The sequence below is a fragment of the Jatropha curcas genome, chromosome 1, assembly GCF_041381405.1.
Source record: "Jatropha curcas cultivar XTBG-Jc1 chromosome 1, XTBG_Jcur_1.0, whole genome shotgun sequence".
Classification (NCBI taxonomy): domain Eukaryota; kingdom Viridiplantae; phylum Streptophyta; class Magnoliopsida; order Malpighiales; family Euphorbiaceae; genus Jatropha; species Jatropha curcas.
This window is the reverse complement of record NC_143151.1, coordinates 20,898,023-20,918,405: the sequence shown is the minus strand read 5'-3', so window position 1 is coordinate 20,918,405 and position 20,383 is coordinate 20,898,023. Positions and strand designations below refer to the sequence as shown.

The 20,383-nt window shown below is 33.7% G+C and overlaps 1 long non-coding RNA gene and 1 pseudogene across 1 annotated transcript; one reads left to right on the top strand and one right to left on the bottom strand.

Annotated features, from left to right (window-relative positions):
• Positions 1-428: 428 nt before the first annotated feature.
• LOC149499129 (secreted RxLR effector protein 161 pseudogene) lies at positions 429-1,271 on the top strand (annotated as a pseudogene).
• Positions 1,272-9,011: 7,740 nt separating this feature from the next.
• LOC149499128 (uncharacterized) lies at positions 9,012-12,371 on the bottom strand. The gene is made up of 2 exons (XR_016321014.1): positions 11,679-12,371; positions 9,012-9,259 (listed from the first exon to the last, which is right to left on the bottom strand). It is a non-coding gene; the product is annotated as an uncharacterized LOC149499128 (long non-coding RNA).
• Between the last annotated feature and the right edge of the window lie 8,012 nt (positions 12,372-20,383).

The following is a 20,383-nucleotide window of genomic DNA, read 5'->3' as shown; positions in this document are numbered from 1 at the left end:
TTGGCTCTCGCTGTAACAAAAGGATGGGATATGCGGCAATTAGACATTTCAAATGCTTTCCTCCATGGTTCCTTAACAGAAGATTTGTATATGGAGCAGCCAAAAGGTTTTGTTGATAGTACTAACCGGATTATGTTTGCAAACTTCAGAAATCTCTTTTTGGATTAAAACAGGCACCGCAGGTCTGGTTTGAAAGACTCAAGCAATTTTCATGTTCTCTTCAATTTTACAGCACACAGGCTGATCATTCTTTATTTATATACACCAATGGAGTTGATAAATTATTTGTGCTTGTCTATGTAGATGACATTCTTGTCACGGGAACCAAATCTTCAATCATTGATTGGTTTGGTCATAAGCTGGCTGCTACCTTTCCTGTTTGAGACCTTGGTGAGATAAATTACTTCCTTTGAGCTGAGGTCACGAAGATGCCGGATGGTTTATTGCTTTCTCAAAGCAAATATCTCTCTGAAATATTACAAGCAACACAAATGGAAGACTCCAAGTCCTATGCTACACTTATGGCAACTACACCAAATCTCAATAAACAAACAGGAACTTTATTGGATTCTATGACAGAGTATCGACAAGTGGTCGGGGCTCTACAGTACTTAACTCTTACTAGACCGGACATTGCCTTTGCGGTTAACAAATTAGCTCAATTTTTACGTTGCGCTACAGATGTTCATTGGCAAGCATGCAAAAGACTGCTACGTTATCTTAATGGTATGGCCACTCGAGGTCTTTTGCTTCGTCCTTCATCAACATTCTCACTTCAATGTTATTCAGACAGTGACTGGGCTGGTTGTCCTGATGATCGACGGTCAACAGGAGGCTATCTAGTTTATTTTGGTGACAATTTAATCTCCTGGTCTAGTAAGAAGCAGCCAACGGTAGCACGCTCAAGTACAGAAAGTGAATATAAAGCTATTGCAAATGCCACTGCTGAGATAATGTGGATTACTACTCTTTTATGTGAGATTGGATATGCTCCTGCAGCATCTGCAACTTTATGGTGCGATAATGTTAGTGCTATCTATCTTACTTCGAATCCTGTTTTTCATGCTCGAACAAAGCATGTTGAAATTGATTATCATTTTATTTGAGATCAGATACGGCTTGGCATTGTTTCTATTCGGTTTCTTAAAAGTGCAGAGCAAATCGCAGATATCAGGACCAAACCTTTGGGGCAGCAACTATTTGCATCTCACTCATGCAAGCTTCGACTGCAGTCTCCTGCCGTTCAGCTTGAAGGGGGCTGTTACAGATAATATTGAGTATATTATTTGTTATTAAATAGCTGTATGTAGTTGTATTCTAATGATAGTCTTACACTCTTATAGTTATCCTTTGTAACTACTCTATATACAGAGTTGTATAAATAGAGTTGTATTATTCAATACGAGATATATAGAAAACTCAATTCTTTCCAGACTTACAAAGTGATTAGGGGTGCTCACACTCTTGCACAAGCAGCTTATAAATATGCTCGTTTCCATATATGGGATAGTATCCCTATTGATTTGTTATCTTTTATTCAAGTTAATGAATGTGGAGGTTCTTTCTTTCATATATATATATATATATATATATATATATATATATATATATATATATATATATATATAATATGCCTATCACCATGCTAAGAACCCAAATTGTTACACCATTACCACCACCAAAAGTTCTATTTAAATCAGGCAAAAAAGAGTCATTGGTTTTCATTTTGATACATGAAATAAATACTTAATAATAAAACCAAGATCCCCATTTAATTTTAGTTGCACAAGGGTATCCCAAGGAACAAGAGCTGAATTTCACATAGTATTAGTAGAGCCCTAGATGAACCGATGACGAGACTTAGCAATAAAATCACAAATATAAAAAGGGAGTCATGCCGATTGCATAAAGTAAATTTGTAAAGAGCTCACGACTAACTTAGCCAAAGAAGACTGAGTAAAGATAATTCAGAAGCAGTTCAACCCATAAATCTAGAAGATACCTTATCAAGAATAAATTGGTAAGTGGAATGTGTAACTCGAGAATGGAGTAAAGGCATAGCTAAATACTTTTCCTAAATTAGTTCTCCTTAAAACCTAATTTTGTAATCAACTAATAATTCTGGTAAAAAAGTATTTGTAATTGACTAAATAAGTCTTTTTTTTTAATTCACTAAATAATTAGTATTTACTTACACTTCATTTGTTTTCAAAAATTAGCTGATTTGAAAAATATTTTGTGTTTTCTAATACTTGTAGTGCTACAAAAAAATTTTCCTTATAAGACTCTAGATTTTGAATATGATTTTAGTAAATTTTAATGTTAGAATGATGTTTATGATTGATTGAATGAATCTTTGAAGCATTTCCTCTTATAGGGGTGAAAATAGTCATTTTTATGCACATGTGACCTAATAATCATATGGGATGGGAATTGAGTGAATTAATACTGTTAAAATATATTGTACAAAATGAGTAACCACTTCAACTCCATTTACTTATGTTCTTATGGTGTCATTTTCTCTAATCAAGAATGACTTTGATATGAAAATTAATATAATATGTAATATAAGTGAAAACCACGTTGCTGGACCAATGGGTGGCTGTCTTGACTATAATACGGCTATCTTATCGTTATGAATTATGACTATCATGTCCCTTCCTACACGGCCTGTCACTTATTGCATATTACTTCCTATTCTAGTTGGAACTCTTCTTTTGTTTATTTGATATTCACTTAAGTCTTGTGTGGCAAAAAATTATTAAATTTTTTAGATCACTCGACTTGACTTGTAATGTCTTTTTTTTTTTATCTACAAACAGATGGAAAATCGATGTTTATTGATGGAAACACAATTTTCATTTTCGTTGCCTTTTAATTAACTATGGAAAAATAAAAACAGTTTTTTGGCCAATAAATAAAAAAAAATATATTTTTAAAAAAAAGTACGATCCTAAGTCCATAAAACTCATATTGCCAGAATATAATAATCAAAATAACTAAAAATGGTGTATCTTCATGGTTTGAGTAATTTGGGTTAAGTTAACTCAAGGTTAAAGTGGGTTTCACAAAAATGAATAACTTTGATTTAGAATGCGAGGCGACAAAATATCATAATTGGGGTAAAATTGATACAAATATTAAAATGGAGTAAACTTGTAAAAAAATGTAAAGTTATCGGATGTTTTAATATATTGAGCATTTAACTTGTGTAGATTTCGTCTACAACTCAATTTACGGATCAAATTAATAACAATAATTTTTTTAAAATTATCTTTTTTATCTTTTTTTCCCTAATAAATGGTGAGAGATACTCTTTTAAAAAAAATTATTTTTTCTAAATTTAAAAAAACTGATTTGATCCATATAATTGGCCCATGGATCGGGTCAAGAAAGTTCAATCTCAAAGAAAAAGCAATAACTTGTTAATTCATTATACAAAAAGACAAAAGTCGGTATGTGAAACGGGGAAATATATACAACCACATGCAGAAAATTTTTGAAGTGAATGTTGGGAAAAAATTTAAGTTATGCATTACCCTTTTTTTATCAGTAAAGAAAATTAAATTTTATTAACTCATAATGTCAAAAAAAAATTTATTTTATCTAAATATTAACCCGAGCTAATAGGCCTCTGTATACGTCTAACCTAACTTAGATAAATTAAGTAAAAAAATCTGGTCAAAACATCAATAGTAGCTAAAACTAAATGCAATAGAAATCCAAAACTATTACCATTATTTAAAGTAACATATTAAAATGGATATTAACTGGTTATCATAATAGATTCTATTAAAATAACAGATTATATAACAACTATCTAATATATTTTAAAAATTATTATTAATATTTTAATTTATTGTTGATGTTATATTCTCATAAATAATCTAATGATTAACCAAATGTAGCTAGCCTTAATGTAATGTTTTCCTTCTCAAATAGTAACTGAAATTGAAAAAAAGTTCACTTTCAAATGTACAATTATATATATGCACACGAAAAATAAATTTGGCCCAAGCCGGTTAGGTACAACTTTCACTAAGTTCATGCAACAGATTTTGCTCGCAATATACATATAAGGGCATTTTAGATATTTTAATCTGCTACAGTGAAAGTTGTGTCAAGTTTAATTTAAATCATTTAGCACCACTTAATTATATACATATATATAGATGAAATTATTATAAAAATGAAAGCTACATATATATGCGTCATCTGAAATTAAGAATTTATATTATTTAGACGACTTGACTAAGTTCCTATTATGTCTTGTGATGAAAATTTTAAACTTAAATTATCACTGACAAGACATAAACCTAATTGATGTATATATGAGAACCTAGAGGTTACAAGGAACGTGTATAGGTTTAGCCGCACGCTCTCCATTTCTCCATTCAAATTTTCTTTCATTTTCTCCATTCAAACACAAAAACCAAGCATGTAGATATGAGGAGAGGCTGATTTTTATCTCTTGTGACAAACCCTCCCTATTATTTTTTGTTTTATTGCAATTTTTTTATGTTTTAGTTAAATAAATTATAAATCTATATCTATTTAACACAAATCTATATTATTTATATTTCTGCTATTTTTTTGTGATTTATCTCCATCTAGTATGCCATTTTATGTGAAGTATTTACATTTGTTTTGTTTATTTGAACAAATGTGAAATTTGTGGAGAAAATTTTAAATACATGATGATCTTTGTCTTTTGGAACCTGATAGTGCTGCATATTTATCCATCGGATTCAGTGGTTCAAATCCTATATGTTCATCAGAAAGCAACTAGTTCATGGATAATTAGGCTATGTATATAAGGTTGAGGGAGGTTGTCTAGCCAACAACTTTGAAGATCTATCAATTTTTTTAAATTCACCTTCCAATTTTCATTTGGATTTTTTATTAGATCAGCAAACAATAACTATTTTAATTCTAATTAGTTTGTTCTATGTCTAGTCTTCAGGCGAGGGGTAACGTCCTCCATGTATTATTTGTATTGATTTGAAGTTTTTAATGAAATTCAAAAGAAATTATATTAAAAAAATTGATTTATATATAAAATTTGAAACTAATAATCTTTATTGAACTTTCATAGCTGATATATAGAAAATTATTTAGATGACTTGACTTTGGAATATAGAGGCCAAATACTTTTTTATGTTGCATTGGTCCAAAAGAAATTGGAAACAACTTCTATCCGATCACTCAATTATAATTATTATTTTAATATTAATTTCTTTTTTTCTGAATGCATAAATTTACTTTTTCAACCTTTCAACTTTCCAGGCATTCTAAATTTTATAAACGACTTATTTTATACTTAAACTTATAGGTTTGAAAAATATTTTACACATTTCATGTCGCGACCCGTTTTCAACGGTGGACCGGCACTAGGGCCTAGATGAGTTTAAGGCTTCCTAGGCCCGTAGTAAGCCGGAATCAATTAAGCTTATTCTCTTCACAATCGTGGCCTCATTCCCAATAATCATAATTTCATAATCCAAGCCTAATTCGATACTCCACACACATATCGAAAATACTATTTATGTAATTAATACATAAATCCATATTATTTAATTACAACCCATTTCGGATACAATTGTGGAACTCTATAAATTATATATATATATATATATATATATATATATATATATATATATATTGCATATACATAATACAACTATTATTATTTTTCTTTATTTGCATCTTAACTCAGTATGATTCATAGGGTTCTTCTTTCCTTCTATTACATAGAAAAATAAGGAGGCAGGGGTGAGTGCCAAACTCAATGAATAGGGTTAGATAACCCTCTCACCCCACACAGTCATACATATGATAATCATGTTATATAATTAGTAGCCCTCCCGCGAACTATGGATGAACAAGCAAGTATGAACGCATACTTAACAAGTCACAATAATTCAGGTAATCAAACAGTGGACATTAGTCTGTGGAATCACCCATTATAAACAAGGATCATGCTCACCCTCAAAGCATGCTTTAAAATAATTTTCAAAAAAATAATTCACGATCCTTGTGTCAAGTGCACTGAAGGAGCCCATCACCGTTCGGGCTGGAGGGACCTCATCCATCTATTTCTCTTTTCTTTCCTGTTCTTTTCCTTTTTGTTACTTTTCTTTCTTTTTCTTTTATCATCGATGAGCATCAAATTACAGAGTACACATGGGGGGGCGCCACTCCACTCGCTTACGACCCATTGTCGGCACTCTCACCATGCTCGTGCTCTCACCCCAAGGTGACCCATATTATTCTAATTCCATGGCACATCACAGATAACTCATATCCAATCACAAAATTTCATATCACTCACACAGTGTATGATATCCAACATCTCTATATATTCCAATATAAAACTATATGTGTTTGATGCGGCTTATGGCATACACGCTTATATGGCACTTCTACATGTATGCATGTTTCACGTAGATATCATATTATACATGTATGCATGATTGTATAATGCATAAGTGATACAGATTATCTAACTCTACTCACAGTTCTTTATCGTCCTTAATAGGACTATCTTTTGGCTAATGTAATAGTTAGTCTTAACTTATCAAATCGTATATCTACTATTACTTTATTTACTTATTTACTCTGATATATAAACTTTAATAAATTTTGTAGTCCTTTGGTAAGTAGTAGCAGTAATAATAATAATAATATTATTATTATTATTATTATATTGGTAATACGAGTACCGGTAATTTTATTAGTCATTTCTCTTAATGATATAATTATTTTAATTCGTTATTATACATTTTACCGAAAATCTAGTTGCATCTACCTTGTAAATCGGGATAGCTATCAAATCACGTATACGAAGGCACAATTCAATATACAGCCCATCCATCGAGCATTAACTTTAATCAAAACTCATCCTTCATTATTTACATAACATTTGAACTATATAAATAATAAGTGGATATCCATCAAAACGATAACTAGATATCGGATTTTAATCTAACTTCCCTTCGATTTAGGTTAATCGATCAACTGACTCAGTTAAGTTAACATTTTAATAAATTTCTGTTTTAATTATGCATTTAGCTCAACTAAACTGAAACAATAAAATTAGATCAACAAACTCTTATTATTATCGAAAAATTTAGTATCAAAGTCTTAGGGCTCACCAATAGAAATTTCGTTAACTCCATCCCACTGCCCGAATCGAGATAAGAATTCTGGCTCCTATGGCCCCGCCGGAGTCTTGCAGACTGGTCACCAGAATGTCGACGTCGGCCACTGTACACGATGGCTGAAAAATCGACTATTGCCGGAACTGAGCAACATGTACACCAAAACGCTAGAAATTTCATGGGGACTCAGAATCTGTGATGAATTTGGACGGGGTGTGTCTCATTTGGCAGGAAATGGCCTCGACAGTAGCCTCGCCACTGCCATCCATGGCGGTCTTGTCATTAAAGCTTCAGCACTGGAATTGGTGGAGGGGGAAAGGTTCGCCTAGAGGAGAGGAGTCGATCGAGACCCACCTCTAGGCCTAGTCTCGTCGAAAACAGCATGGATCACCAGAAGACGGAATCACAGCGGTGACACACCGACCGAGTTTTTTCTCGATCCAGACCCTTATTTCGCAACCCAAAGTCACCAAATTGTTCCTCTCATCAAGCTTTTAAGTTTAGAGCCCTTAATCACCAGATTCAATGGTCGGTGGTTGGAGAACGAACAAAAGAAAGAGGGAGAGAGCTATCAGCGTTGGTGAGAAAGAAGAATGAGGTTTTTTTTATGCTAATTTTATGTGAAAATAATTAATTAGTCCTTAAGGTTTAACCAAACTAACTATGTCACCCAGTAGTTTGACAATATTAATTAATGATCTCCGAGATTTATCTCTGTCAAATCACTCGGTCCTTCCATCCATTTTTTCTAAATTTTTCTATTAAAACCTTCGAAAAAGACTTAAATACCCTAACATTTAAGAAGAAAAAGACTAAACTAACCTGGGTTAGAATTTTAATTTGGCGTGGAGGGAAAACGAAGACTCAAGGTACACATTGATTATTTGATATTTACCCAAAAAAGAAAAAATTTGATAACATAATGTGTCACTTACTGTCTTGAGCCACCACAAAAAGCTGAAAAAGAAAAATATACATCGAGTTAATTTTAATAAAAATAATAGGCATTTAACTCAAGAGAACAAGTTATTTTATATAATTCATTACAAACTACAACTAATGAAATGAAGGTAGGACCATAGGAATAGTAAGAATATTTTAGAAAAAAAAATTCTACATTTTTGCAAAATTTCAATTGTAAATTTGATAAGACTTAAGTGTCACTCCGTTATAAAGCAAATAATAAATTAGTTTAATTTTTTTCGTCTTAAGTGTGATGATATTTTCATCTTTTTTTAAGGTTTTAATAGAAAAATTAGAAAAAAATAAACAGAATGACCAAATGGTTTGATGCAGATAAATTTGAGGGATCATTAATTAATATTGCTAAACTACAGAGATCACTTAATTTGGTCAAACCTCAAAGACGAATTAATTATTTTTCATTCTTATGTGTTAAGAGCATTTTAATCTTTTGTAGAGGTTTTAACGAAAAAATTTGGAGAAAATGGATGAAAGTGGTTTGACGAAAATAAACTTGAGAGACTATTAATTAATATTGCCAAACTACTGAATTACTTAATTGGTTTGGTTAAACCTCAAGGACAGATTAATTATTTTCCCTAGTTTTATTTCTTTTGCTGGTATATAATTTGGTTTGGTCCAAACCAAATAAGTTCGGTTCAAATCGATTTCAGAAGGTCACAACCCGAGACCATGGGCTGGACCGGTACTAAGATCTAGGTAAACTCAAGGCCCTAAAACCCGTAGTAAGCCTGGAATATCCAAGTCTACCCAATCTAAATGAATTTATGAAAGAGTGAGCCCATATTATTGTATATAACAAGTCATATAACCATTTCATATTATGGCCAATCACAAAATCATAAATATTCCAAACACAAACCCCAATTTATCACACAACACTCATCATATGATCTAATTGGATAAAATCCAATCCATCAACATAAGTTCATCGATTAACCTATTCTTACATAGTATTTTCACAATCTACAATTACAGAGTTCGAACTACATGTAGATAAGACTGAGTTTCCATACATTAAATAACATAATTAAAATAACACTAAAATTACAAGTTACTTCTCTAGCTCTGCAATGAAGACAGAGCTTTAGCCGAAGGAAAACAAAATCTACTTCCTGAAAAATAAAAGTTAAACAAAAAGAAACAAGTAAGTTTGAATAATAATAAACAACGCACAATACAGGCATTTACGTGTAATGTTTCCTAAAATGCTAAAATGAACAATCAATCAGTCAAGCACATGACACAACATCAGCACCTACACAGCCCATCTGTCGGGCAATCAATCAAGTTAAATTCCCATTCTCCTTCCAATTAACAATATCAAGATTTAATCTCCAATCCAAATAATTCATCTTTACTAAGGTTAAGCAAATAAACAAGTGGAAATTGACATTTGCTTAATCTCCTTACCTTATTAATACAACTATCCAATTATATATATACCTTTAATAATGATACACAACGATAATTTTCAGACTCTTTCATTTTCTTTGTTATTAAGTAAGATTTCGTGATTTCATAATTCCATTTGATGATCCACGAATCATCGTCTTTACCAAACATAATCTTAGCTAATGAACCCATCGTCTTTACCAAACATAATCTTAGCTAATGAACCCATTTAAATCTCCCATCAAATATAAATAAGCATTACAGTTTACAAGTTCATTTATTCACACACACACATACACTATAAGTCCATTTATTCGCACGCACGGACGCACGCACGGATGCACGCACGCGCGGCACGCGTGCACGCACTGCAGCACGCAAGCACGCACGAAAACTCTGCTGCCATTTCACACACACACACACACACACACACACACACACACAAAACTCTGCTGCCATTTCACACACACACACAAAACTCTGCTGCCATTTCAAAATTAAAATCGGCATTCCTAGTTATTATCCATTGCTACCCTACTAATATGCTAACATTCAATAAGAACTCATACGTAATTCATTATCCCTATTATTAAAATTTATCATCATAATCCTTTTTTTTTTTTTTTTAAATTGATTGTTACTGAAGATTATATTCATACAACTAAGCGCGCTATGTTACTAAGCCTTTGCAAGTCTACACACGTTTCACTCATGGGCCCAAGACCAAACAGCCACGCATTGAACTCCTAAACTAACTGCCATATGGAGTTGATTCATTCAACTATTTCAGTTGCTTTATGCATTTAGTTAATTCTTTTGTTTTGTGATTTCTGTTTTGTAGGAGGGAGTTCCTCCACTTTCTTTTCATGTTCTTAGTTGAGGAGGGTGTTCCTCCACTTAGAAGTAGTGCTCCTTTGATGTAGGAGGTAGTTATGCCTCACTTCTGTATTTAAACAAGAACATCAATGAGAACAGGAGCTTCAAAAATCATTCAAGTCTTTGAGCACTATAGTCTCAAGAGGTTCCAGGTTCCCTCTTTAGAGCCTGAACTACAGTCACCATAGGTCATAAAAAGAAATCCCTCAACCCTGCCACTCAAACGCCATCCACACCCTTAACCCACAGACCCATAACCAGATCTGTAACCCGGGACCATAACACTCTACTTTTCCCATGTTTATAGAACTTCGTCTAACTAGCTACTGTCGATTCAACAAACACCTCAGTTTTTGAGTTAAATCTGTCCTAAACATGCTTAATTATTCATTTCCCACTGACATACAGGTACATAATATCAAATCTCATCTTAATATTTTCAAAACTCATAAAAGAGTAAGCAATAATAAGCAATGTGGCTGCTGCCATTCAAGGAGAATCACTGTTATCCAATCCAAATTTGTTTCCCATATGCTAATTCATTCATTTCCCATCAATGGTTTAAGGTTATTCATCATCTTCTACATATATGAGAAATATCTCAAACATACAACTATAGTAGTGGTTGCCATTGTAGGAGATTTGTGATTTCTTATCAAATTTTATCTTTAAATGCTTCCACAAACATTACCAATTAAAGAAAACAAGTTCAGGCTCTTATACAAGCTTAGTTCAAGTAAAACCCATGATGTTCCTCTAGCTAGATGCTGTCAACTGCTGAGAGTTCCTAACCTCTAACCAAAACTCATTTCCTAATTGCTAACTTATCCATTTCCCAACAAAAGATAAATTTACAACCTTCCTTTCAAACCTTCATATTGTCAAACTCATAAAGGCAACAATAAAGCTGCTGTCAATATATAAAAAAAAAATTATAATCCCCTATCAAAGCTTGTAAGAAATACATTAATATAGTCGTTACTCTACAAGCATTCAACGTATAGTTTCAATTGCAAATTATTTTAAATACTCTCTTAGAATTTTGCTTAACAGAAGCTTAGAACCTTGGTTTTCCTCAAATAACATGATTCAAAGCAATAGCCATCAAGTTAATTTTCACATTGGTTGAGAAATTAATCCTAATCTAACTTAAACATTGACTTAGAAACCTTATACCCCCTTTTTTTTATGATTTTTGTAACAATACTAAAATAAATCGCATAACTATTGGAAGAGGAAGCATGAAACTCGACTTTGGCTCACCTATTGCGCTGGAGGTCGACAACGGTTGAGATGGAGGCCGTTGTTGGAGTTGCTGCGACTGTATCTCTCGATGATCTCCTTGAAATTCTGGAACCGAGCCAAGGATAGAGGGAATCTAGTGGAGCACTATGTCTTGCAGGTGGAGCTTGGCTGGTTACGCCGGAAAAAGCCAAAAGAATCAAGAGTGGCGCTGACCCGATTGAACGACGAGATCGCAGTTTCAACTTTGCTGCGCTAGCCGAAACAGAAAGAGAGACAGAGACACAGAGACAAACAGAGGGAGAGGGTGGCGGAGCTGAATGTTTACGGCGATGGAGTCGCCGGAGAAACGAGGAGAGAAAAGCGAGATGTCAATCGAAATCGCAGCTCCCTCTCTCTCTTGCTACGCAATAACAGGAGGCGGAATGGAGAAGCCGGTGGCCGGTGGAGCTGTTAGCGGGGAGAGGTGGTCCGTTTGGCAATTAAGGACGGTGAACGGAAAACGCATGTGGGGAGGAGCTGTGTCGGCGGAATCGGGAAGGAGAGATTTTTTTTTTGGGTTAGGATCCATCGGGTATTTCCCATATTCTAGAGATTTCTCATTGGTCCTAAGTCGGTTTAGTTCAATTAGAATCTGATTTGGCCCAAATCAGGAGTTTTGATTGGTTTTCAATTCATTGATGGATTTCTAATGGGTTTAACATAGTTTTCAAGTTTGGTTTAACAAATAATGTATTCATTATTAGAATTTATTTAAATAATTCACAAAACTATTTTTAATTGTAAAAATATCCTATAATATATTTGGTTAAAATTAATATTTAGACTTTTAAATGAAAAAGTTTTGAAAATATTTCTTTGGATCGTTTCAATTCTCCTTGGTTCTTAAATGGTTAAAACTCAATTTAGGCAGTTTTCGATTTGATTTTTAATTTAACTGATTTCTTTTTGCAAACAATTAATATTATAATATTTTTTTGAATTTTCTAATTTAAATTTAATTCAAAATCTTTTGAAAAATAAAAATCAAATCATTTCATTTCAATACTAACAACAATAATTGTTAAGGGTACATAAGTTTAAAATTTCGTATCTATAAAGAAACATTTATTCTCCATTAGATTGATCTACTTAAATTATGAATCATTGGATTTAAAGCACATTCAATAACTTGCTACCTATAAAATAGGTCACTATTTATTATTCACACATCGTATTAACACTAATGTAAATTTTTCAACAACAGTGAAAGTATTAATTACCCTTTTGACAAATAATTAAAATAAAAAACATTAAGCTTAATTATTAAACAATAATTTAAAAATTTTGTGATGCTCATGATTTAATTTTTTATTCATATTATATTGAGCATATAGTTTATATGCTAATTTCTATACTAAAATTTTTTTATAGTTCTTGTGCACTTTATTTAAGTTGAATTTTATTTCTGATCTTCAAAATATAACTTGAAATTTAATTTGTATATCAAAATTATATTTGTAACCTATAAATTATAAAGTGTATTGTTCTATTTTAAAAAAAAGGTCTATGTTTTTTAAAATGTAACCTATTACTTAATTCTATACCATGTCAATTTTATCCATTAATTTGTAGGCGTCCAAAATATTACGACTTGTAGATTTTATAAAATTTTGTTATTCAATTTTTAAAAGTTGTAACCAATCACCTTCAAAATATAATCTAAACTCTTATTTTTATATCAAAATTAATTACAATTTCAAGGATTTAAATTTATAAATTCTTTAATTTGGTATTAGAATCATTTATGAATTTTATAAAAATAATTATCCAAAATTGTTGTCATTATGATATAAAAATTTAAGATCATTTTTAATAATGTAATTTTACGTATAATAATGTAAATATTTCACATAGATGTATGATATAAAATTTTCATTTTTATTTTTTTGAAAAAAACCTTTTGAATCCTTTATTTTCATATTACTTATAGATAATTTATTTTTATGTATAATCATATAAAATATTTCATGTAAATTTGTGACATAAAGATTTCATTTTTTTCAATGTATATAATCTTTAAAATGAAATTTTCACGCTCTATAAGATAAGAAGAGAAAGTTATCCTAAATACCAAAAGAAGAAAAGAAATTTAATAAAATAAAAAAAATAATATATAACCGGAACAATCTATCATGATAATCTATCATGATTACTTGTATGAAAAATCCGAATTTTTTTTTTCATAATTTTTCACTTAAAATTTTAATAAATTAACATCCTATGGATTTATTTAACCAGAAATGCAAATATATAATTTATATAGTTGAATTAACCTCCACAATTAATTGAAAACCCGAATAAAAACTGATTGGAAATTAAAAACTACACAAAAATCACGATTTAAATCGAATTAAACCCGAATCAAATCCGAATCAAACCAAATCAGCTCAAAACCCCACCCAAACACCTTCTAGAAATTCCCTTCCCCCTATTTCCAGTGCAACCTCACCTTTCTCCTCCCTCCCTTTCGTTTTTCCGGCCACCGGCGACCCGCCTGCGCCATTATCATCTCGCCGCCGTCTCTCTCTCTCTCTCTCTCTCTCTGTTATGGTGAGCGCAAATCGCAGCAATCGCTACGAGCAGCGGATTTGTTCTTGATCGGACTGTCGCGCCTCAGCTCTGCCGTCGCCTCTAGCCTGTCTCCGGCCACCAGAGACAGGCTCGACTAGCCTCCATCACGCCGCTAGAAGCTTCCTTTCTCTCTCAGTTCGGTCGTGCCCCACCTGCGGTCATAGCTTCGGTCGTCGCTCTTCGCCATCTCCACCGTCGACCACCACTGCTCGAAGTCGCTTTACACCTGCTCGCAGCTCCGGTAAGCACAGTTGCTCAGGCGAGCAATGGCTCCCGTCTTGGTCGACTCAGGGACTGCCTCCTCCCTCTTTCTCTTTGTTCCGGCAAGACGCGTTGAAGGCCAGTCGATCTGGTCCCTTCCCTACCGCTGGCAGTGCACCAGCCACCTCCGGTTATCTCTCCAGCGCGGATAGTCTCTGACTCCGGCCAAGTAATTTTCGGCAATGTTGAGTTTTCGGAATTGAGACTAGTCCGGGTTATTTTTCAGAAATTTAATTAATTCCTAACATTTTATGGCTAATCAATTTAATTTAATTTTGAGTATTGACCAATATATCATAACGTGTTGATTTAATTAGAGAACTTTAATTAATTAAGGCTAATTTAAGTTAGCACCAAATAAATTTGATTGAGGGATTGTGATAATTGTATTAATGGTATTAAAGTGTGAATTTAAGGTACATTAGATTGAATATTATTTTAATTTATAAATTATGGTTCTGTGGTGATGTTGAAATTAAAGGAGGATGATAACTCGACTTGATTGATTGCCTGATATATAAGTCGTGTGGATTGAGTTAAAATTTAATGGAATTTTTTATATTTAAATAGGTGGATAGTCCAAATTTTAAAGGAGATACTATTAAAATTTTGGTAGAAACTAGTCTAGTTTTAGCAGTTAGATACGTAGATAGTTTATTAGATTAATTCCTTAATTATTTATTTAAACTAATCATTTGTCTGATGGGATTTTTTCCTTGTATTCTTAAATTCTTTAGATGGTTCGAACTTGTCTACTGCTCCTTCAAGTCAGAATCCAAGTAAGAGCTTCTTCCTTCCTCTACCACTGTGAGTAATAATAAATAGTACATACCATTATTGCATGCGCATAACATTTATTTTATAAAAATTATATATATAAATGATATCTCAATATTCATTTTTATATTATCATATTATTATTAGTATATTATTATATGCATTTATATCATAAATTTATTATGTTACTACTAATATATAATTATATTTTTATGTTTGCGCATTAAGAATTGATTTGGTGCATTACATTGAAGGAATTGTTTGATTTCTTGTGCTGTGAATTTGATTTGCTTTGTTTGTATGGAATTGGGATGAAGTGGGCTACCACGGGTTTGTGAGGGCTACTAATATATAATTATATTTTATGTTTGTGCATTAAGAATTGATTTGGTGCTTTACATTGAAGGAATTGTTTGATTTCTTGTGCTGTGAAATTGATTTGCTTTGTTTGCATGGAATTGGGATGAAGTGGGCTACCACAGGTTTGTGAGGCGGTCTTTAATATCGTTGGCATGTATGGAGAGATTGGCGCCCCCCGTGTGCATCTGATGATATATGGTATGGAAAAACCATAGGGTGGCTGCCTGTTGGTATGGAAAAGAAAAGAGAGTATAAAAAAGGGAGAGGGCTGCGTTGACCATGTATGGGGATCATCCCTGGTGCACACGTTTGAGAGGGCGGGCCATGTGAGAGGACGACTCGTCAGGGTTTTCGGTGGTGCCACTAACTAATTTCCACTTATTGATTATTTAAAGATGAAATTACCAGTGAATGCTGATGTTGTACCATATGCTTGACTGGTTGTGTGCTCACTACAATATTTTATGATGCATTTGTGTGAATGTCTGTGATATGCATTATTTATTATTATTCACTGAATTGCAAAATTCACTCTTCTTTTATTTACCTTGTTAGGAAGTAGAAGCCAATCAATTTGACTAAAGCTCTGCAATCTTCTCCATAAGGCTATAAAAGTAAATTCCTAATTTCTGCAATTAGCTAATTTATGTATTGTTATACATAAAAACTTCACTACTTCCAATTATTGTTGAACTCCGCAGTTGTAGGATTTATGTACATCTAATCTTATCTTTAAATAGTGTGATAACTTATGGATGTCCTTATCATTTATCTAAATACATATGAATCAGTAGCCCATATTATCAACGAGATGTGTTTCTAATAGGCCCGAACTATGATTTATTGGAGATATTTGAGATTGGGCTAGGCTCATGTGATTACTATATATATATATATATATATATATATGGACTTACTCCTAGGATGTTGCGTGACGTGTATGGGTTTGGTAGTTTAGGTTTGCTACGGGCTGCGGGGGCCTTAAGCTTACCTGGGGCCGGTCCGGCCCACGGTATTGGGTTGTGACAAAGTTGGTATTAGAGCCTAAGTTTATAATTCTAGATGTAACTGGGGAGTTATTTCTTTCATGTCTTGATGTAATTTTACTTTGCCTCCTAAATTTCAGCGTGACCATCTTTAAAGTCATATTATTAGAATTAGACTAAGGAATATAGTTGATGCTAGTAGGATAGGACTTATTATGATTTTGATGAATTTTGTCTTCTACTTTGGATTTCAGCATGGTGTATACTAGGAAAAGAGCATCTGATGATGCGGAGCGAGAGGCTCCAGATGAGGCTTCTTCCAGGCATCCGGCCCCAACTAGACGATGAAGGGATAGACCTACTAGGAATATAGTTAATCAAAAGGAAGGAGTTCAGGAAAATCAAAATGAGGAAAATACAGCTAGAATCCCCTAGAGGTAAACATATTGATGACTGGACTTCAACAGGCCATAGCTGCTATGAATAATATGTTGATGCAACAACATCAGTTCTTTTAGGCTTAGTAGCAACAACAGCAGATGCCTCCTTCTATACCCAATCCCACAGCACAACCATTTCAGCCGGCTCCCCCTCCCATTTTTCCGAGGGCTGCTAATGCACTCTTTATGATAGATTTATCCGGTATAAGCCACCCAAGTTTACAGGAAATGAGGATGCTCATTCGTGCTTGGCCAGAATCAGAGAGTTTTGTATTGAGTTAGGCTGTGATGATGAGAGGTCCATTGTATTTGCGGGCCGTAGGATGGAGGGTATAGCCGAAATATGGTTTAAAGACTATGTTCTACCTTCCGTTACCAGGATGTCTTGGCAACAATTTTCCACTCTTTTCATGAATCGTTTTGTACAAGAAGGGACTAGGAGAGCCAAAATGAGAGAATTTGAGTCTTTGGTTCACGAGGATATGTTTGTTGATAAGTATGCCACCAGATTTATAGAGTTGAGTAGATATGCTTCGGGATCTATACCAGACGAAGGCACCAATATAAATAGGTTCATTAGTGGGCTAAATCCAATATATGCTACTTTATTTCAGCAGAGGGAGCAAGACTTTAGTGCTGTGATTAATTCAGCTAGGCAGATGGAGACCAAGTACATTTCTGAGGGGGTGATTATAGGCGAAGAGGTAATAGAACTGCAGCTCCACTTGGGAATCTTAGTGTGTCAGGGATGAGTGGATCTCTTGCTATGGGTACGCAGTCTCCAGGTTCTCAGTTCTAGGGAAGAGGAAATCTTGGTAGAAAGAAAGATAAGAAGAAATTTGGGCCGAGAAGGGGTATTCACACTGGTAGTTTTAGCAGTGGGTACAATTCTAGTTTTGGCAATAGCAGATCTAGTGGGACTTTGTGTCACAGATGTTGTAAAACTCATAAGGGAGGATGTAATTTTGATGCTAACACTTGCTTCAGATGTCATCAGACTGGGCATGATGCTAGAGATTGCCCACTTCTTTAGCTATGACATATGCCATCTCAGTCTTCTATAGGTAGAGTGTCTAGACCCCTACTGCCATACCTCCTACATCAGGTTCCAGATTTGTAGGCCAACAGGGTTGTAGTTTCTTTGGTAGAGGAAGAGGTCAGAGTTTCGGACAAACTTCACAAGTTGCAGGAGGACAAGCTCGACTTTTCCACTTGAGCCAGGGGGATGCTCAGCATCCAATGCCGTGGTGGCAGGTATTTTTACTATTTGTTCATTTGAGGCATGAGTTTTATTTGATCCTGGTGCCACCCATTCATTAATATCTCATGAGTTTGCCACTAAAATAGATAGAGTGCCCGATTAGTTAGACTACCCTTTGTTGATATTTGCGCCTTTAAGTGAACCTGTTTACACTAATGCTGTCATTTGTGACTGCCCTATTGTTCTTGAAGGCATAGACTTACTTGCGAATTTAATTATCGTGGATGTGATTGACTTTGATGTTACTCTAGGTATGGATTGGTTGTCGAGGTATGATGCAGAGCTTCTCTATAAAAAGAAAGAAATCGCTGTTAATCTACAACATGGTGAGAGGCTTATTTATAGAGTGGATAAAAACATAGCTCCTTATAATTTAATTTCTGCAATAAGCACTAGGATGATGCTGGAAAGGGGCTGTCAAGGGTATCTAGCACTGGTAAAGGACATTAAGACGGAAACTTGCAAAGTTGAAGAGGTGCCAATTGTGAATGAGTTCTTGGATTTGTTTCCAGAAGAATTACCCGATCTTCCTCCAGATTGAGAAATTGAATTCTACATTGATCTAGTTCCTAACACAGAGCCATATCTATCCCACCTTATAGGATGGCACCTACAAAATCAAAAGAGCTTAAGGAGTAGTTATAGGAATTGCTAGACAAAGGCTTTATCAAACCAAGCACTTCACCTTTGGGTGCTTCTGTCCTTTTTGTGAAGAAAAAAGATGGCTCTCTTTACCTATGTATCGATTATAGGCAGTTGCACAAGGTGACAATGAAAAATAAGTATCTGCTTCCTAGAATTGATGATCTATTCGATCAGTTTCAAAAGAGCTATTTGTTTCTCAAAAATTAACCTTAGATCTAGTTATCATCACTTGAAGATCAAAGAGCAAGACATTCCTAGAACGGCTTTCATAACAAGATATGGTCATTATGAATTCTTGGTTATGTCATTTGGATAACCAATGCTCCAACGACTTTTATGGACCTAATGAATCGTGCGTTCAAGCCTTACTTGGACCAGTTTGTGATCGTGTTCATAGATGACATTGTAGTTTATTCTAGAATTGAAGCAGAACATACACACCATTTGAGGATTGTGCTATAAACTCTGAGGGAGCATCGTTTGTGGGTCCCGTATATGTATGGCACAATCCAAGAGGGGGGGTGAATTGGATTTTCTAAAAAATAATATAAATTTTAAAACAAAAATATAGAATTCTAAGTGCAGCGGAAAAATAAAGAACTTGTGAGAATAGATTATGAATTAGAACTTCCGCACAATGTTCTATTCGTGAAAAATAGAAAGACTATGCAAAGTGCAGCTATTAATTAGAACTGCTTCACAATGTCTTATTCAATATCAGAACTGCTTTATGACGGAAAGCTATTGTAATTAGAACTTCCTCATAAAGTTTATAAAATTATATAAGACTGTGTGAGAGACAGTTATTGAAATTAGAACTGCTTCACAAAGCTTTATTCAAGTTTAGAAAACTGATTAGAAACTCAAGTAGTGAAATATACTATAAATAGAATAACAGTTTAGAACTTGGTATATTCACTTATCAGAATTCCAGAGTTCTAATATTCAGAGAAGATAAGACTTATTTCAGTTTTAGAACATTAAATCCATTAACACTTTTAGCATTTCTAAAATATAAACAGAAGTGTAAGTAAAGTATTATCAAGCAAAACTTCAGAAATTAAAAAGATCAACACAGTGATTTATAGTGGTTCGGCACTAACTCGCTTACATCCACTCCCCAAGACTCATCTTGAGATCCTCAACTATGTTATCTCTTTTCAAGGGTAAGAGACAAACCAACAGTACAAGGCAATAGATCAACACCTAGATCTACCCTTTATCCCAATAGATTTTCCAAAGGTTCTAGTTAACCTCAACCCTTTCTGTTTTTGGCAAAGTACAGAAACTCAATTCAAGACATTAGAATCTCTTTCACGGAGAAGGTTGCTTGATAACCTCTTTCACAATAGCTTTTCACTTAAGCTATTATACAAATGTTTA